This window comes from Eleutherodactylus coqui, chromosome 1 (genome assembly GCF_035609145.1).
Source record: "Eleutherodactylus coqui strain aEleCoq1 chromosome 1, aEleCoq1.hap1, whole genome shotgun sequence".
In the NCBI taxonomy this organism is placed as follows: domain Eukaryota; kingdom Metazoa; phylum Chordata; class Amphibia; order Anura; family Eleutherodactylidae; genus Eleutherodactylus; species Eleutherodactylus coqui.
In genome coordinates, this window is record NC_089837.1 from 91,364,824 (window position 1) to 91,385,729 (window position 20,906).

The window sequence follows — 20,906 nt, forward strand, 5'->3', positions numbered from 1 at the left end:
ATTTGCTATGGTAGCGAAAGTGTTTCTTGCCCCTAAGGGCGAGCACCCACTGGCGTTTGCGTTTTCACCGCGTTTCCCGCGATTTTTCCGCGCGTTTTTCGCCGCGTTTTCGCGGCTTTTCCATTAATTTCCATTGACTTTCATGGGTGCATTAGGAGAAAAATAAGGACACATATGCAACTGACAGTTCCTATGTTAAAAACGCAAACGCAACGCAAAAAAAACGCCAGTGGACAGGAACACATGTTATCTCTATGCCTGTGCAGGAAAAACGCAAAACGCAAAACGCAGGTAAAAAAACGCCAGTTGGTGCTCGCCCTAATACAGCGCTTGCTGGCATCAATCCTACTATATATGTCCTACTGCAATACCTAAACCAATGCACCCTACTACCTCAGTGCTATGCCACCTTCTGTCTCTGGTGTGTGCCACGTGTACCTGAGGGTGGAGACACGTGTGGATGAGCTTGCAGTTCCAGAAGGAAACAGGTTAAATATCAATAACAGTAATATGTGTTATATAGATCAACAGGTGCCTTTATTATGGGTATTGTCCTTTATTGTAAGGCAGCAGAGCATTCCACAGTAATTTCTTCATCTGTATGAACAGGCACTGGGTTATGTTTAACAGATCTAATGATTTCCAATTTCCCTGCAATTTTTTCATGTTGAATTATAGGGCATTTACAAAGCAATAAAAGAGACTAGATAATTGTCAGCTTTATATAAGGCATTGTATTGTAAGATGGCAGGTGAGAGTACACAATGAAGAGCTTTATTTGTTAAGACATGCAAATGGAATCTGTCGTGATTTCAGGTATAAGTAAAATGACAAACCTTATGTCGACGGCGGTTGAACGCTAACAAAAAGCCATTTTAATGAAGGTGATGGGCGAGGGGGGGGGGGGGGGGTATGTCCTTTGCCACCAGAGGGACTGAAGGATCTGGTGCTGCAGCTTGAGTCATAGCGGGTGATAGTGGAAAAGCTTTGGTCTAACACAGACCACCTTTCTTCGTGCTACGGTTCCCTTCTTTGCGGTAGGAGGGAAGTATGATATTAAGGCTTTGTTGTCAGGTTCCATTCACTTCAAGTCCACCGGAGGTAAATGACAGGTCACACTAAACTGGGTCCGTGATAAAATGAGTGGGCGAGAGCTCCGAGCATATATAATTGAGACTACCACCTCATCTTGAGTGCTTAACAAACTTTACTTTGTTTAACTTTGGATAACATGGCCATCTGGCCGATAGTGAGTAAAAAACATAAAAATAGTGTATAGCACTTATTAGGCTGTAACTGGGATTGCCACTACTGCATATAGGACATCAACAGTGAAAGTAGAGGAGACAGCGAAAGGAGAGGTCAGGAGTCACAGTGTCTGTTTACAATAGTAGGGTCAGTAGGGCACAAGTGGGGGCACTATTAGGGCCACTACTGAGGGCACTATTACTACTACTAGGTGCACTATTACTATCGGGGCAACTAATGGGGGCACTGCTACTATTGGGGAAACCGATGGTGCCACAATTACTAGTTTTAGCAACTAAAATAATGGAGGTATAGCCATACGTTGTGATAATTTATGCCCTGTTTTACCTTGGCCAGTGATAAAGGTGGTAACCCTACCTCTGACAGAGAATGTTTGTTTTTTGTATTACGAAGACTGTTACCTATACCAAGACCATTTGATTCCATGAGAAGCATCTGTGAAATGTTACACTATTCAAGGTGTTCTTTTGCTGTTCTTACCCATACTTCTTCTATAGTGTCGAGCATTGAAGGTGTACAGGGAGGATGTTCTCTTTCTACCAGATTTTAGTAAAGTGGGATAGAATAGATTATGCCAGTTTTTGTATCAAATTTTTGACACAATTTTTGGCATACAATGTTGCATTTAGACGATGCCCCCTTTCAGAGAATCCACACCCATTTTCACAAAACCACACGCATTTTCAGACATGGCAAATAGTGTCTAAGAGCAACTACGTTCACCTCTATGGAGCGTAGTTGTGCATGAATCCCTTTTTTTCTTCTCAGAGTTTTCAAACTCCACATAATAGTATCTCCCCAAAAGGTTTAGGAGAAGAGTGATATAGCTGATCACTAACTCAGTGACCATAGTGGACACAGTGATTCCACTAACTCCTATGAAAGCTAGATTCTATGTGGGTTCTCACACCACAGTCCATTAATTCCTCATGCTAGCATTTTTAAGGCATAGCTACAGTATATCTCATGCTTTGCACTAAGGTTAAAGTTTACCAACTGGCCAAAGAAAAGGAGCTAAATAAGCATATACCAATATTACTGAAATCAATCGTTAATGACTTTCAGTCCTGGGTGGTTTATGTTCAGAACTGATACTCTGGACTAACAAGCTTCGCCCACAAATTTCTTGTGCAGTTGTGTACACCCTTAACTTTGCTCAAATTTCATTAAACGTAAACAGTTTGTCATAACCTTAAATGGACACTAACTTTTCACACAACTTATGCTAATCTAACAGCCTATGTGTATCTAATAAATCTTGTAATATACTTGCATTATTATTATTATATTTTTTTTACTTTACTACTGAAAATCAAGTACCTTCCACTAGGGGTCTCCCTACCACCACCTTTGCAATCCACTGTGTCATTAAGCTTTTGACTTCTCTAGTAACATGGACATGGGGACACTGCTAGTTACTATGTACTACAGAGACCTTTAGATGTTGCCTTGCAGCTGATTGGAACAGCACTATGCAAGGCATTATAGGAAATGTGGGAGGGGAGGTCCCAGCCCCCCATCTGTAAGTGGACTGCAAACAGCAAGCAGAAAAATAAGAAAATCTACATGGAAAACTGAATTGCAAGAGCACAATCTGGTTGCAAATGGGACCAATGGTTAATGAATATATAGGCTACTTTTGAAACTTTTTTAAAAAGTCAGGTATGCTTTAATTCAATAGGCTCTTACACTATCCAATGAATAAAAAGTATACATTAAACATGTTTTCTTTTAAACATTGGAGCTTATGGGAGACAGATAGCCAAGGGATAGCATCTGCCAAAGGCATCCAACACAACAATCCAATTAAAAAATGTATATGGTTTCTTTAAACATGGGAGCCTATGACTGACAGATGGCCAATAGGTGGCATCCATCGGCGTATGTTTTCTTAAGATGGAAACTTCCATGGTTGACAGATGGCTAAGGAGAGACATCCATTAAGCTATCCATGAACGTATCCTACTTGTTTTTTTACATGTTTGTTTAATATCTCTCACCATGCATCTTGGGATATGTCAGGCTTAGAGACAAATTAAGGAAAGTTGTGTCTGTAAATCTGAATAAGGGTTATATTTTATAGGAAGCCACAGGGAATTTGAATTATTTCCACACTTCTAAAAGTAATTTGTATCATGCGTATAATTAATGGACCCAAAAAAGCCACCACGAGATGATTACATTAATTAAGCCAAAAGTATTAGTCCCTTCTAAAGAATGTTAAAAAGGTAACCTAGAAAATAAATAGTAGCATTATGCCAACACAAGCTAAAAATGACTAAGTTGTACTAAATGGTACTTGAATTCCCCCACTCATTAAAGGGGTTGTCCCAAGACAATTCTTTTAGGGCATGTGAACATTATACAGCAGGATACCCTGTTTGTGAGCTAAAAGAGAGCCACTCTGTCTGGCAGATTTTGAACCGTAACTATAGGGGATGGAGAGGATGCGGTTGCACCCGGGCCCATGACCCTTAAGGGGCCTATAAGGCCACTTTTCTACATATAAGGAGCCTTAAATGGCCCATAAGGCCACTTTTCTACATATAAGGAGCCTTAAGTGGCCTATAAGGCCACTTTTCTACATATAAGGAGCCTTAAGGGTCCCATAAGGCCACTTTTCTCCATATAAGGAGCCCAGTGCTATGAATAAAGCATTATATTTGGGGGCCCTGTTACAGATTTTGCATGGGGGCCCAGAAGCTTCAATTTACGCCTCTGCTTTGAACTATCCTTGTGTAAGGGGTGAACCCCTAAGGCACTGTTTTTCAACACCAGACCTCAGGACCCCCCAACAAGTCATGCTTTCAGGATATCCTATAGTACGAACACCTGTGGCAATGTCTGAGGCACCGAAAATAATAACATCACCTGTGCAATACTGAGGAAATCCTGAAAACATGACCTGTTGGGGGCCCTGAGGACTGGAGTTGAGAAACATTGCATACTTGCTTTGTGTTGTTTTGTACTGTTGTACACGGTTTCTGTTGTGTCAGTTTGAGCTGGACTGTGCATTTGGTCTTCTTTGACTCTGATGGGTGTGTCAGCTGTTGGTGTACACCTTGGGGCAATTAAAGAGGGTTTTTAATTCCCTCCAGGTCAGAGTTCTGTCAATTTCAATGCAGTCTCCTTCTGCTGTGGAGTGAGGACATCTCTGGAACTGGTTCCATGGTTCTTTCAGCGACTCTTCAGATATTTATTACTGAGATTTATTCTTTGAGGTTTTCGTTTACTCTTAGGGCGCCCACCCACTGGCGTTTTTTTACCTGCGTTTTGCGTTTTTCCTGCACAGGCATAGAGATAACATGTGTTCCTGTCCACTGGCGTTTTTTTTGCGTTGCGTTTGCGTTTTTAACATAGGAACTGTCAGTTGCATATGTGTCCTTATTTTTCTCCTAATGCACCCATGAAAGTCAATGGAAATTAATGGAAAAGCCGCGAAAACGCCGCGAAAAATGCCGCGAAAAACGCGCGGAAAAATCACGGTAAACGCGGCGAAAACGCTGCGTTTTTTTCCCGCGGAAAACGCAAACGCCAGTGGGTGGGCGCCCTTATGGTGGCTTTTCCTTTGTCATTTATCTAGCTGGTTTACTAAGTTGGATTTAGGGGCTGCTTATAATTTGCTTCAGGTCAAGGAGGATAATTAATGTAAGATGGGTTATAACACCCTGGTGGGACATATAGAAAGCTTGATTATGCATTTTGGCCTAATCAATGCACCTGTGGTGTTCCTCCAGACTATGAATCTCATGTTTCTCCTGTTTGTCTTATTCTCTGTGCAACACGCAAGAATAAATTATTTTCAAAAAGAAAAAATGTGTATTTGCTGTTCAAGAAGTTTTCTTACTGGGTCATATTGTCAACCTGAAGGGATTCAGGATGGCTCCAGAGAAGGTTCAGGCAATTCAAGACTGGGTGACACCAGAAAATGTTAAAGCCCTTCAAAGATTTCTGGGATTTGCCAATTATTGCAAGTTAAGTTGAGGTTTTTCTGGGGTGGTTAAACCCTTAATGGACATAACTAGGAAGCATTGCTTCCTGTCAAAATGGTCTCCAGAAGCATTACAGTCTTTTTAGTCATTGAAAATAAGTTTTGTGACCGCTTCAGTCTTAGTACAGCTGGAGGTGTCCAGGCCTTTTGTGGTAGAGATGGATGCTTCAGAGATTGAAGTGTGGGCTGTTCTTTCTCAGTGCAGGACACACTACAAAACCTTCATCTCTGTGCCTTTTTCTCACAAATGTTCTCTGCTGATGAACAAAATTATGATGATGGAGACAGAGAACTTCTTGGCCATAAAATTGGCCTTTTAGGAGTGGTGTCATCTCCTTGATAACATGAAGTGACGATATTCACGGACTATAAGCCCAGGGCTCCAAATCATACTATCCCCACATGCCAGCTCTTCCCCAAGGGCTAAGTAGACCCACTTCTTATGGCCATCTCCAGGCCTGTTGCAAATGGCTTCATGAATAGTATGCGTTCGGGTCCACCCTGGGGACTTTGATTTTATCACGCATGAGAAGAGGAATGGGTATGGTGTTATATGGACTCCAATAATAAGTGTCGGCCTGATGTATCTTCAGAGCTTCTGGGGCCATTAGAGTAGCCATATGATTTTGATGACGCATTGGCGAGTTTATCAGGGAATACCAGAAAGAGCAGAAAAGAATACAGAGAGATAGCTGTTGTGACCTGCAGGATCCTATGCAAACCAAGTTACAAAGACCAACTCAGAATGTGGGAGTAGTGGTTAAATGCGACAAGATTGTCAGGTACGGTTTTATCAGGGACAGAGACTATTCTAAAAGGGATTGTATGTAATGGGACAAGCCATTTTACTACAGAAGAGTCCATCCATTCAGAAGGCTTTGCTCTCTTGTCAATATTGCGGGTAAAGAAGCACTTGCATTTGGTCTTTTACTTCTAGTTTTGCCTTTTTAAAAGCCTCAGAATTCATCTTATAATTAATTCTCCTCTCTTCAGTCCCAGAGTGAAGCTGCTTCATGATTAATTCATTTTTTCTGCACTGGACATCATAGTTCAGTACTTAAGACCTCTGCCCACTGACCTTCTGACAAATTCATTTTCTTTACTCCGCCATTGGCCAGTCACAGTCATTACTGTAGCGCATTAAAAGAGCACTATGGAGACAGAAAATGCATAGCTAATTTGCTAGTCTTCACTCACCCATTATATTTAAATAGCTGCATCGTGCATACAGTATGTCTTATGGGAAAGGTACGAATGCCATGAACTAGGAGTATCTAGCTTGTATTAAGCTTTTGGTTACATATTTCTAGCTATATATTTACCCCATATAGATGAGGCTGAGCCCATAAGTAAAGATTACCCATAGATCAGATATTCATGGATTTTGTTATTTTCATTGCACATTTTTCATCTATTTTCTCACATGTACATTGTGCATTAATTATGAGCCATACAGAAGTTATAAGAAGTTTTTCACTTACCTGCTCCGTTGCTAGCGTCCTCGTTTCCATGGAGCCCGCCTAATTTTCGGCGTCTAATGGCCAAATTAGATGCGCTTGCGCAGTCCGGGTCTTCTTCTTTTCTCAATGGGGCCGCTCGTGCAGGATGCCGGCTCCGTGTAGCTCCGCCCCGTCACGTGCCGATTCCAGCCAATCAGGAGGCTGGAATCGGCAATGGACCGCACAGAAGCCCTGCGGTCCACCGAGGGAGAAGATCCCGGTGGCCATCTTCAGCAGGTAAGTAAGAAGTCACCGGAGCGCGGGGATTCAGGTAAGCGCTGTCCGGTGTTCTTTTTTAACCCCTGCATCGGGGTTGTCTCGCGCCGAACGGGGGGGGGGGGGGGGGGGGTTGAAAAAAAAAAAAACGTTTTGGCGCGGGACAACCCCTTTAATGACTTTAGACTTCACATAAGCGCATTTGCGCGTGCATTTTGAAGAGAATAGAATCCATTGTTTTTAAAGGCATCATTTACACTTTCGCTTTTGTGCACGCATTTTGTGACATGCTTTATTTTTGTGCGCATTTGCGCATCTAAGGCACCATAGGAGGGGGATGCAAATGCACACCTGATCCCAGCCAAACTGCGCAATGTTGCGGGTAAATTGATAACATCGGGGACTAATTAGACTGCAAAGCCTTTTTAATCATGGCCCAGCTGTGTTCCATGCTGATGTGAATGGTCTGAGGCAGCACAAATAGTACAGTTAATAGCGCCGAGATGTATCACGAGAGTATCTGCGCCTGCTCTCATGGGAAAGAGCTTTTATGCTGCATTTAGATGTGATGATTTAACAATTTTTTAAATGATAAACGAGCGAAAGAACGATACCGTTCAGTTTAAACGCGACCGAACGACTGAACGACGAACAAGAATCATTTGTTTTTTGTTCATCGTTCAGTTTCAGATACTTTAAAAATCATCATTGGCGCGGTCACTTATTGTTACATTTAAATCCTTCCCGCTCAGTGTTTCGCATAGGAATGTGAAAAACGTAACAACAACTGCATGATTTTCAACGTTGATCTTCCTGTCTAAGCAGGCTGCCCAAGTGCGAATGAGTTAGACGTGCCGTTACTCGTTGGCTGGGAGCGCTGGGACAGAGGACAGTGCCGACCCTGGGAGCTGCACCACAACTGTGAGTGAGTGAGTAAGGGAGGTGGGAAAAGGCGATGAGGGGTGTCACTATTACTGGGGGCTGCTGTGGGGTGTCACTATTACTGGGGGCTGCTGTGGGGTGTCACTATTACTGGGGGCTGCTGTGGGGTGACACTATTACTGGGGGCCGCTGTGGGGTGTCACTACTACTGTGGGGCCGCTGTGGGGTGTCACTATTACTGGGGGCCGCTAAGGGGTGTCACAAATGCTGCGGGCTGCTAAGGGGTGTCGCTGTCACTATTGCTGGGGGTCGCTCTGGGCTGTCACTGTCATTATTGCTGGGTGGCGCTGTGGGCTGTCGCTGTCACTTTTGCTGGGGGGTGCTGTGGGCTGTCGCTGTTACTATTGCTGGGGGCCGCTGTGGGCTGTCGCTGTCACTATTGCTGGGGGCCGCTCTGGGCTGTCACTGTCACTATTGCTGGGGGTCGCTGGGGGCTGTCGCTATCACTGCTGGAGTGCGCTGAGGGCTGTCGCTATCACTGCTGAGGGCCACTGTGGGCTGTCGCTATCACTACTAGGGGGCGCTGTGGGATGGCAGGGCTGCTTCAAAATAGACCAGGTGCAGATTTTGACTCTTTTTTGGATTTGGAAATGCTGCAAAATTTTCCACTGAAATTTCTGCTGAGGACATTCTGCAGTATTTCCACATCCAAAAAGCAGTCCAAATCTGCATACTGTCTATTTTGAAGCGGCTCTGTCGTTTTTAGAACAATGGGGGTCAAATCGTACGTCGTGATAAGCCACGCCCCCTGACATGTTGGCACTTTGCCATAAATAAGTGGGTTTTGGGTTGCAGTTTGGGCACACGATCTCTAAAAGGTTCACCATCACTGCTATAGGGGAATATGGGGAGAACGTTGTTCTTCCCCTTTAAGGCGCCTACCCACTTGCGTTGCTGATTTTCGCGCGTGAAAAATGCAGCGTTTTTTAGCGTTTTTCGCGGCATTTTTTGCAGCCCTCCATTGACAATCATGGGTGCATTAAGAGAAGAATAAGGAGACATATGCAACTGACAGTTCCTATGTGAAAAAACCCCACGAAACGGAAAAAAAAAACCCAGATGGACAAGATCACATTCTATACTAATTGCTCTTGAGAAAAAACGCAAAACATCATAGGAAAAAAAATCGCAAGTGGGTAGGCACCCATACAAGTCACTGGTCAGACCACACATGGAATACTGTGTACGGTTTTGGCCATCGGTACTTAAGGATGATCCATAAGAGACACATAGTCTGCGGCAGCACAATGATGCAGTAGAAAAGTAAAAAGCTTTATTCCTCCATTTCAAAGCATGGAGGAATAATAGATTTTACTTTTCTTCTGCATTGTTGTGCTGCCGCAGACTATGTGTCTCTAATGGGTTGTCTTGGAACTATAGTCTGGGTTCCCTTTTTGTGGCTTTGCACTGCTGGATCTCGCACTGTGGGCAATAAGTGAATGCTGCTTGTGCAACTCTTTTTTTCTGGTATTCAATGATGATGTCATCAGCAGTGACATTGTCACTTCCAATCTGGACACACTGGATCTGAAAACCTGAAAGACTCACAGGTTGTGAACAAGTAGACTGCAACTGCACATAAAACAGTGGTAAACAACAATGAAACACTGTCCCTATAAACCCTTTACCCAGGAAAAAGACCTGCCTATATACAGATAACCCGCCCTAACAAGGGCGAACCTGACCAAGTACCTTGGCCACTAGCAGGCCCTACATGGGATAGGAGAGGACTACAGAAAAGATAGAAATGATAGCAACTGCAGTTTGTGAAGCATCAGGCAAACAGGGGATCCAGCACCAACCTCTAACTTCCACCACAGTCAAAGGGAAACTGAAAACAAACAGCAATGAGCTAAGTGCAAGGCCAGGTTAAATGGTCCTTCCAAATTACCCAAAGATGAGACCAAGCAAGTCTTACCTAATACCACTTCCAATAGAGGAAGATGAAGGGAAACAAGACCTGAACCAGGTTACTAGAAAGGAACAGATCCCAGATCTGCAGCAACAGACATCACCACCATTCTATTCACTGTCCATGGGACTAATGGTGATAGTGACTGTATTCCTTCTTAGATAATGAATGAAGCTGGTAGCGCGTATGTGTAATGCTGCTGCATTTACACAGTGGACTTCGGGCCCCCATTCTCATGTCTGTTGGGAGTCCCAGTGGTTAGATTACCTATAGTCATAATTTATCACCTATCCTGTGGATTGCAGTTAAATTTTAAGGGTGGGCCTTTAAGGTTGCATTCACTCATTACGGAGATTATGTGTTTCCGCTGCAGTATTTTCACATTGAAAACACAGCAAAACTGCAGGTTAAAGTTACAGTACAATTATAGGCACTCCTGGTACACAATTGACTTTGATGGAGGATGATGCTGCTAGTCAGGCATTCACCCTGCTAAACCCACCACTGGCAATACACAGTATTACCTGACAGTCATTCAGATGAATGGCCATCCATATAACTGGGATGCCAAAGTCGACTATAAATGGAGAGAAGCTCTCCATTCTGGTTCATAGTATAGGTTCCTGGATGGGGGACCCCTTCATTGATGTACTTATGCCTTAAAAGTGAACATGGACAGGAATTTTCTTCCTGAGAAGATACCTTAAAACTCAATGATAAAACAGTGTTCAGCTGCTACTTGTGACCTCTTACTAGAAGTTGCTGGCAGAGAGAATTGCATCTTTGGACTTTTGGGGGGAATTCATAGACAAAACTACACCAGAATTCTGGCTTTGAAAGTTGCAATTTTTTTCGCAAGTACCACTTGCACAAAAATTGCGACTTTTGTTCTTTTATGTTATCTTTTGCCACGTTTTGTAAAAAGTGGGCAAGGCAGGCCACGGACCACCTAATTCAGTATAATTTATGCCTGAAACTGGCACTAATTATAACACAAACCTATAACAGGTTTTAAGTGCCTTAAATTTCAGAAAGTAGCGCACAGCCATCCGAATATGTGTCAAATGTAACAACAGGATTTCACCTCTGATTAGATTTGGCAGATCTTACTTTGTCATCACTTATCTTATCATGGGTCAAGGTATGGCGACACAAGACTCAGGATAGGATGCAGCAGATGTTTACAATGTTTATTTAAGGGCTCCTGCACACTTGAGTTTTTTTCACGTGTTATAGCTGGCTATTTTTTCAAGCGATATCGCTGCTTTTTTTTTCAAGCGATTGTCAATGGGACTTTCTAATGTTAAAAACTAAAGTTGGTGCGTTTTTAATATTAGAAAGTCCCATTGACAATCGCGTGAAAAAAAATGCAGCGATATCGCTTGAAAAAATAGCCAGCTATAACACGTGAAAAAAAAGCAAGTGTGCAGGAGCCCTTAGAACACAAAGATTAAAGTGTACAAGATAATAATGAGTAAGCAATTCAATTCACTTTTCTTTTCAACTCTCCAAACACAAAGAAATATTAACTATAACATAGTAATACCTTTAAAGCAATACCACTGACACTTTGTTAATGCCAACACAGTTTCATAAACATACAGGTTATGGAGTTCTTCTTCTATCCAGTTCTTTTAGAGTTAACATTCTTTTAGCTCTAGGGTCATTGTTTATTTGAAATTTCTGAAAGCAGAAGCGGTTGACACTCCCCCAATATCCCTTACAGTACAGTCTCTTTCTTCAAAAGCGCTTTAAAAATCCCTATAGTAAGCCTGCTGGGTAATTATTGCCCATCCCTATGTACACACTCCAAGTCTGAGCTGAGGCCAGCCTCACTTACAATTTGATGTGCAGCAGTTAAAGCTTTCACTGACCCCATCGATCTCACAGCATTGTCTTGGGATCTTGAGCGATATGTTCTTCTCCACTTTCCATTCTCTTGCCTGTACCAGTTGGTTCTCCCACTCTCTGGGCCGCAGCGATGCTGCTCCTCCTCCCTCACAACCAGCTCCTTTGCTCCTCAGCCTGGTGTCTTCTCTTTCTTCACGACTCAGCAGAAAATTGTCTTTTATACCATGATATCCATGAACCATAGCAAGGCCAATGGACATGCTCAGTTCTGCAAGTTTTGGATATCTCTTCAGTCCATCCCTATGGCAACATTAACTCTTTTGGAGTGAGTCCCTGACAATCTAAGGCTCCTTTACATCCATGTAGGGATCTGGAGCTTTGTAATTAAAAACAAAACTTCCACCGCAATAGAGGCATAGTATGAAAGCATTCATCACTGACACATTTTGGATCTAAAAACCACATGATATTAAATGGTGGAGATTCACTTAAATTCCACTTTCATAGCATGATTACAGCAGCACTTAAATACAGCAGTGTAGGGATGCTCATATGCTAGCGTGTTGCAGCAATTTATTTTTCACTTTACATGAAAAGGAAACCTGCAATTATGACATTTTAACAGGCTGAATAGATGTAAAAAGAGGGAAGACTTTCATAAACACGGCATTATTTACAGCATGTTTCCACATTAATAGATCTCCATTTAATGCACAGCCACCTGCTCCATTAGATGCTGTGTCGATCGGAAAGTGTTTTGACCTTCTGTGACCTTGAGCATTTTAATAAGAACGCCAGTGATATTTGTTTGTGGTCAGACCATAGAGTAAGTGCTGGTTCGGCTGTTGTGTTTCAATAAGACGTTTAATGGAACTCTTTCCATTTAGACGCTGACCTTCCTCCACGGGCTTGATTTCCTGTCTAGGTAAACAGTTGGTGCAAGGGCTGAGCATTAATTTGTACTTTATGCAAAAGAATGTATTATCTTGGTAAAAGCCATGGCCAGACTTTTATGCACTGACATTGTCCTGATAGAGGGATTATAGGAGATTAGAAAAACATGGCTACTTTCTTTCAGGCGCAGTATCACTCTTGTCTATAGGTTTGTCCAGTATTGCAGCTTAGCACCATTGACTTTACCGGCTAAGCTGTAATTTTATCAACCCTTTGCAATCCAACTTTGGATTCAAGGTTTTCCTAGTGGGCTTTCTCTTTCTGCCATTATACAATGGCGCCATCTGCTGGCTAGTGCCAGTACTGAGATATGGGACATGCTGGAGAGGCCACCGACAACAGAGCGTCCAGTAATCTACAGTAAGAATACCCTGCCGGACGTCTTGCGACATCGGAGTTGTACAGCCTTCAATGAGAATGTCTTCAGAGGTCAGACAGTGGATTGGAAAGGGTTAACCACTTAATGACACAGCCCTTTTTTTTCTTTCCCATTTTCAAGAAATCATAATTCTTTTATTTATCCACCGAGGTAGCTGTCTGAGGGCTTGCTTTTTGTGGGGCGAGTTGTATTTTTCAATGGTACCATTTATTGTACTAAAAAACTTTTTAAAATGTCTAAGTGGAGTTAAATGGGAAAAAAACGCAATTTTGCCATCTTTGGTGGGTCTTGTTTTTACAGTGTGCATTCTGCAGCAAAAATGACTTGATAACTTTATTGGTTTATTGTTTAGTGGCCAAAGTGAAAACTAGAAAATATTAGTATTTTTTTTTTCCATGTCGATGGCGGTTCGATCTCTGGTACCTGCACCTATCACACATTCATGGCCTATTCTGTGGATATACCATAAATATGCAGGTGCCAATACCAATGTATTCCCACTTAAATGTAACTTTATAACGGGTGGAACTCTATTTTACTTAAACAGAGCTCCAAATCCCCTGCATAAACATAGTTAGACTTGTGTGATAATTTGTAACTTTTTGCCATTTTGCACTTTTCTTATCACTTTTTAAAAGTCACAAGGAAAGTACATGTGGCTTAGTGGGAGGTGTGGGGTTTCCCACATACAGTTATATTTGCTATAATTTACAACAGAAATTGGTCTAGATTAGAGATGAGCGAGCACCAAAATGCTCGGGTGCTCGTTACTCGAGTCGAACTTTTCGCGATGCTCGAGAGTTCGTTTCGAGTAACGAACCCTATTGAAGTCAATGGGTGACTCGAGCATTTTTGTATATCGCCGATGCTCGCTAAGGTTTTCATTTGTGAAAATCTGTAAAACACAAGAAAGTGATGGAAACGACACAGAAACGAATAGGGCAGGCGAGGAGCTACATTTTGGGCTGTATCTCAAGTTCCCAGGTCCCACTATTAAGCCACAATAGCGGCAAGAGTGAGACCCCGTACGCGGGATGAATTGTCGGGAAGGGCTTAAATATATAAGCCCTTCCCTACAATTCATCCAGAAATGTGTAAACATAAAAAATATATATATACTTACCTGGTCCCGGCAGAACGATGTTAGCCCATTGAATTCAATGGAGCCGGCAATACAGCCGACTCCATTGAAAGCAATGGGCTGCCGGCGATCGCGGGATGAATTGTCGGGAAGGGGTTAAATATATAAGCCCTTCCCTGCAATTCATCCAGAAATGTGTAAAAATAAAAAATATATATATACTTACCTGGTCCCGGCAGACGGAGTTCAGCGCGCAGGCTGCAGTTCTCCTGAACTACTCTGAACAGCTGTGAGTAGTATTCAGCAGCCGGGGATTTAAAATCCCCGCCTGCTGAATGAGAGGCCTCTGATTGGTCACAGCCTGACCAATCAGGGGCATCCCTCACTCACACCCATTCATGAATTCATGAATGGGTGAGTGAGGGCTGCCTCTGATTGGCAGCTCTCAGCTGTCCCTGCGCTGAGCCAATCAGAGGCAGCCCTCACTCACCCATTCAGGAATTCATGAATGGGTGTGAGTGAGGGATGCCTCTGATTGGTCAGGCTGTGACAAATCAGAGGCCTCTCATTCAGCAGGCGGGAATTTTAAATCCCCGGCTGCTGAATACTACTCACAGCTGTTCAGAGCAGTTCAGGAGAACTGCAGCCTGCCGCGCTGAACTCCGTCTGCCAGGACCAGGTAAGTATATATATATTTTTTATTTTTACACATTTCTGGATGAATTGCAGGGAAGGGCTTATATATTTAACCTCTTCCCGACAATTCATCCCGCGATCGCCGGCAGCCCATTGCTTTCAATGGAGTCGGCTGTATTGCCGACTCCATTGAATTCAATGGGCTAACATCGTTCTGCCGGGACCAGGTAAGTATATATATATATTTTATTTTTACACATTTCTAGATGAATTGCAGGGAAGGGCTTATATATTTAAGCTCTTCCCGACAATTCATCCCGCGTACGCCGGCAGCCCATTGCTTTCAATAGAGCCGGCTGTATTGCCGGCTCCATTGAATTCAATGGTCAGTGCTCGTTTAATCGAGACGAGTACCGCGTGGTGCTCGTCTCGAGTAACGAGCATCTCGAGCACCCTAATACTCGAACGAGCATCAAGCTCGGACGAGTATGCTCGCTCATCTCTAGTCTAGATCATAGCAGTGATCTATGCTTGGGTATAGCAGGCATAGATTTCAATTTCTCCTGCATGTATGTGCAGAATATGATGGCGTGACAAAGAAGCTTTACTCCAGCGCAATTGGACAAATAACGCTTTTCTGACTTACATTAAAGAATAATATGACAATAACACACAATTGTTTGCATTTGGATACTATGCAAACAGTTTACAAATGTTCAATTAACATTATAACTTGGTCTGTACCCTACGAATGTGTTCTTCATATTGTGCATGCAATATAGAATTATCACAATTAATAGATTTTTCTGGCCAGTGGTAAATAGCTGCACAGATGCAGGTTGTTAATAGGAAGCTCTTCTGAAGTAACCTTGTCTTTCAGGAACTTTGGTTAACTAAATCTGTAAACTCTTTATCTGAAATATGCAGTCACTGTCCCCTGAGCGAATTATTAGCACAGTGCCTTTACAGAGGCTTTTAGCCATAAAGTCAAAATGGTCTGTTTTACTAGTGATGAGCCTGGGTGATGGTACTCATGATTACATATGACCAAAACTTGAATATCTGGATACTGGCTGTCAGTCTATCTGCTAATGGTTTCTCTTCTGATGACAGCTTCATACTCGCAGTTGGTAATTGCAGCTGACATTTCCTTGGATGATTGGCAGACCCACTTCTGGCACTTCTATTACAACAGCTGGGTAGCTACGGGATTCAGAGTTGCATTCTCTCTTTTTCTTTCCCTGGTAGAGGAAAGCCCAGCTCGTTTGGAAGCACTGGGACAGCTCAATCCTTACAAGGCTCTCTGCAAAAACTGATGAGTCACACTGGAACCCAGGAACAGGATCTCCCTTTTATACCTAGCCCATCAGCCAGTCAATCCACAGCAGCAAAGTTAGAGTATTAAAAAATTATATATATGTAATTCTTCTAATTATTGCTAAGCCATGGCTGGAAGGAAAGCCTTGCACATTGAGGCCTCAGTCAGATGAGCATTTTTCTTTTTTTGCAGACCTATGTGCCCAAAAGTCTATATGTGCCCAGCACTGTCCCAGTGTTCAGTGATGATGGGACTCCCCGCGGAGATGAAAGAATCCCCTGCCACAGCTGTCACAGGGCTGGTGCTGCTGCCGCCCCATTGAAAGCAAAGGGATGAAGGCAACCCCTGCAGCGATGATTTTTGGGGAAGGGGGGCTTGAAATATAAATTCTACTCCGAAAATCATCCCTAGCTAAAAAAAAATACATATTAACCCTTTCCAATCCACTGTCTGACGTCTGAAGATATTATGATTTAAGGCTGTACAGCTCTGATGTTGAAAGACATCCATCGGGGTTCCCTTACTGCATATTGCCAGCCTCTGCTGTCAGAGCCTATCCAACGTGTCACCTCATGCAGTACTGGCTTTAGCTAGCAGATAGCGCCATTGTATAACAGCAGAAAAAGACTAAGCCCCCTAGAAAAAACAGGTGTGAGGTACTGAGGGGCGTAGTGGTGGACGGTCGCTACATCGCCCCTAGGTTCCGGTACTATGCATAAGGGGATTGGAGGAAGGTCATGTCCCGCTCTTGGAGACGTAAGAAACTAGGAGCGTAATATGGTCTCCAGCAAGCAGTTGCCGGAGATCTGTTCTTTAAAAATATCTGGGCCTGTTTTTTTTGGAATGGATGGCAGGTTGGTAGTGGGGCCATCCATTCCACCTCCTCCACTCCAGGGTGGGGGTGAGCTCAATCAGCCCAGGTGCTGAGGCTGAGCCAGATCAAGGGTGCACATAAATAGCAGGTGCACGGACACAGGGGAGCTAAGATGGCTGCTGGACCCTGGCAGCCTGTGTGACCGGCTGGAGATAGAAGCCCTGCTATGCGTTGCACCTGCTTAGTGCGACCTGATCAGGCCAGGACGGCCTGATAGCTGGATTTTGGACTATTATTTGTTTGCCTAAAGCTAAGGTTGGACTTTTATGTTCCTGTTATAAAAATAAACGCAGGTCACGCCTGCTTTTGGACTGCATCCGCTGGTGTTCCGTATCTGAATATCACTAAAACCGCACGCTACCAAGCTATCCTCCCACACAGGATACAAATTGGATAGGAAAGGGTTAACTCACCTATAAGCATTGTCTGGCTCTTCTCCTCGTCCCCGGCAATCTTCATCTGGTTGGTGGCCGGGGATTGAAAAATCCCCACCTCCAAAAAGCACTGCCTCTGATTGGCTGAGTGCTGTGACCAATCAGAGGCAGTGCTCAGCCATTCACTGAATAACAGCTAAGTGCTGCCTGTGATTGGTCACAGCGCTCAGCCAATTAGAGGCAGCACTCAGCCATTCATTGAATTTACAGCTGTGGCAGGGGATTCTGTCATCCCTGAAGGGAGTATCATTATCACTGAACACTGTCACAGTGCTGTCACAATGTTCAGTGATGAGGGGACTCCCCACGGGGATTAACAGAACATCACACAATGTCTTTACGCGCAGCACGGACCTTACGGACTTCATAAATTCTGTGCATTGTACTTTAACAAAGTGTGGATTATGACTGGTGCCTGAAATGCCAGTCCTTATAAATTCCCCCAATAGGAATTTATAGTAACAATCTTAGTGGAATGCAGCCACCACTAGATGGAGCTTACTGCAAATTGTTGCATTATTGAGTTCAATGTATAAATCCAGATGCCTATACAGCAGTTTGCAGCTCTGCATCAGAAGTGGACATCAAGATATTGCAATGTGCATGGAAAGGTGACAGCTTATTTGAAATGGAACTTGACTGAAAGTATCAATTCAAATGTTAAGTATATTATCACATTTGTTCTTTTCTATAGTCAGTGAGTTCCAATGATATAAATCAACACCAACCAATAAATGAGAGAATAAATAAGAGTACTGAAAGTCGTTAGTCATATCACTCATTTCAGTGTTGTCCCCTAATTACAGCCTTACAGAAGGGGATCTGTGTAATACATAGGTACTGGATATAGGAGATTTTAAAAGATGAAATCTGTGATCATCGAAGACGTTGCATACTTGCGTGTTTTCTTGGAATGTTCTACAGTTTAATAAATGTTAAGATATCCCTGTTTATTAAAGTGTCTTTCTCCATCTTCCCTTCCACCAACAATTTCTGCTGCACAGTCTGTGAGATCAGCTCGGTCCCATATGCTCCATTCTTCAGAAAGCTGGGAGAATGTAATTAGGTGCAGGACGTGCCTATGAATGTAAGCAGCTGTTTTCGTTTCATGTACCGTAGCACAGAGCTACATAATTGGAGTATGTTCTTCTAATTATTGCTAAGCCACAGCTGGAAGGAAAGCCTTGCACACTGATAGGAAAGATATGACAGCAGCATTGTACAGTTAGACCAAGCAATGGCCATTGGTCATCATAATCCTTCATCAATAGTCACAGAAGACAACATGGACCACAAAGAAGAAAGTCATAGCCGTCGTTCTAGACAGATATTGATTGAAAATTAGAATTGGTCTTTTCATCTATATTTCAATTTGACTCACGGATGGGACAGAATACATTATATTTGATGGAGTCTGATGTACAATTGAATACTATAATTCTTCGAGCCAATCTCCTCATCCAATATAGCAAATGATTTCTTCCTTTTTTACATAGATGAGAGACAATTTTAGTATTCCTTTCTCAATTGATTCTTCAAGATCCAAAGCTGCCTGACAAGTCTGTTCTCCTGGGTTATTACAGGAATACTTTCACTAACCCCTTAGGGTGCGGGCAGACGAGCGTAGGCGTATTTACGTTCGCACGAGCGCAACGTAAAATCGCCCGAGCGATCGTTTTTCACCGATCACGACCAGAGCTAGAAAGCGTATTTTCGTTTGTTCCTACTTTGCAAACGGTCTTTTCGGCGATCGAATATGCGTTGGCGCGTATTTCGGTCGCATATGTTCCGTTTTTTTTCGAATTGCCGTTTTTACGCGCCGTAAAATCGCCCATGTGAACGAATACATTCGAAACCATTGCCTCAGATGGTCATGTATATACGTTTGGTCGCAAAAACGCGCCGTTTATGCGCTCGTCTGCCCGCACCCTCAAAGGGGTATTCCAGGACTTTTACTATCGATGAGCTAATCTCAGGATAGGTCATTAATAGTTGATTGGCAGGGGTCTGTCCCTCAATGCCCCCGCCGTTCAGCTAATCTCCTGGCCTGCTGCCAGTGCTGCCAACTGTTTATCATTATCGGTGTTTAGGACGAAAAGTGTAATAGCCAACGTCACTCCCATTGAAATAAATAGGAAAGATGCTTCTATTAGACTGCTGGCTCATCACTACAGTCAGAGCCGGAAGACAATTAGCTGATCTGCAGGGATCCCAAGCAGCAGACCCCCGCCAATCAACTATTGATGACCTATTCCGAGGATAGCTCATCAATAGTAAAAGTCCCCGATTACCCCTTTAACCACTCTATATTGCAATATGTGGTATAGTACATGCAAGAAGTTGGTAAAGTGAATACAACCCGATGTGGAGAGGAAATCCAGATTGTCATCTCTTTTGGGTTCTTCAATTCACTCAGAAAACTCAATTTACAAATCAGTGTTTGTGTCTGGGTCTATAAATGGCACATGGCAGTTGGGGTGCTTTGATTTGGATTTTGCAATGGACCCCGGGAGCTTAAATTTACACCTCTTTTGCCCCATGTGGAAAAGTTATAGGGGGAGATTTATTAAGCCTTTTTTTTGGTGTAAAAAAGTTGCAAAGTTTGGCAAGCCCAGCTTATGCAAAACGTTTGCAACTTTTTGACAGGTGCGCTATGCTACTTCAAAAAGGGGTGTAGCTGTTAGAAGGGGGATGGGATGGCTGCCCTGGATTGACACATTAATATATAATTTATGCTACAAAACTGGCACAAATTAGGCCAGAAATATTCACCAACTCCTAGCTGGCATAGATTTATTTGCAGGTGCATTGACCAGTCGAGATGCACCTAATATATGGAGAGGCGTGAACCGCTTCTTACTTTAGATACATCGTGCACCAACAGACATACTATTAAGACCAGTGTATGAAACTCCAGTCTTAATAACTCTTCTACATAATGCATGCTATGGGGGAGATTTATCACCCGTTTTTAGTGTAAAAAAGTTACACAATTTGTCAGAGGCCCAGTTTGTGCCAACATTTTGTGACTTTTTGAGAGGTTTGCCACTGTGCAACACTTTCCCAAAAACGGAGCATAGCTTGTGGGGAGGGACATAATCATCCTGAAATGACATATTTCTGTATAATTTACAGAATTATGTATATATTAGGGAGTCGGGAAGGAATTTTTCCCCCAAAGGGGCTAATTGGCTCCTGCCTCTTGGTTTTTTTTGCCTTCCTCTGGATCAACAACACAGGAGGATAACTGGCTGGACTAGATGGACATTGTCTTTATTCGGCCTTACATACTATAGAGATGAGCGAGCGTACTCGTCCGAGCTTGATGCTCGTTCGAGTATTAGGGTGTTCGAGATGCTCGTTACTAGAGGCGAGCACCACGCGATGTTCGAGTTACTTTCACTTTCATCTCTGAGACATTTACGCGCTTTTCTGGCCAATAGAAAGACATGGAAGGCATTACAACTTCCTCCTGTGATGTTCCAGCCCTATACCACCCCCCGTGCAGTGAATGGCTGGGGAGATCAGGTGTCACCCGAGTATTTAAATC